At 44.1% G+C, this 363-nt stretch overlaps 1 protein-coding gene across 1 annotated transcript in view; it reads left to right on the forward strand.

The window, feature by feature from the left end:
- LOC104497879 (voltage-dependent R-type calcium channel subunit alpha-1E-like) overlaps window positions 1-363 on the forward strand; it is a gene marked incomplete at both ends in the record, with an annotated part of 23,520 nt that overhangs the window by 8,097 nt on the left and 15,060 nt on the right. The window lies entirely within an intron of this gene.

Consider the following 363-nt stretch of genomic DNA (forward strand, 5'->3'; position numbering starts at 1 on the left):
AAGAAAATTCTGTTTTTTCCTTTCCAGACGCCTATTTTTCCCTTTATTTTGCAGTATCATATGGTCTAAATCACATAAAACTTTCAAAGTCAACATTGGAACGAAGCGTTTTGATTTGTTTCCCAAAACAGTACATTTCAGTACAGCTGAAAGGATTATTTTTTTTTTTTTCTTTTTCTTTTTTTATAGAATCCCTTCCCAGGGAATTTTAGGTTTTGTTATGCTTTGAAACCCAGCCAAGCTCAGGCATGGCAGAACCTCTTGCAGGTCTGCGGAGAGAAACCGCTGTCTGCAGGCGACCGCTGATCTTGGGGGGTCAGAGGCAGCGCTGGGAAAGGCCCCCCCCCTGCCTTGGCCGCGGGC

Source organism: Buceros rhinoceros, unplaced genomic scaffold, assembly GCF_000710305.1.
Source record: "Buceros rhinoceros silvestris isolate BGI_N320 unplaced genomic scaffold, ASM71030v1 scaffold24228, whole genome shotgun sequence".
Taxonomy (NCBI): domain Eukaryota; kingdom Metazoa; phylum Chordata; class Aves; order Bucerotiformes; family Bucerotidae; genus Buceros; species Buceros rhinoceros.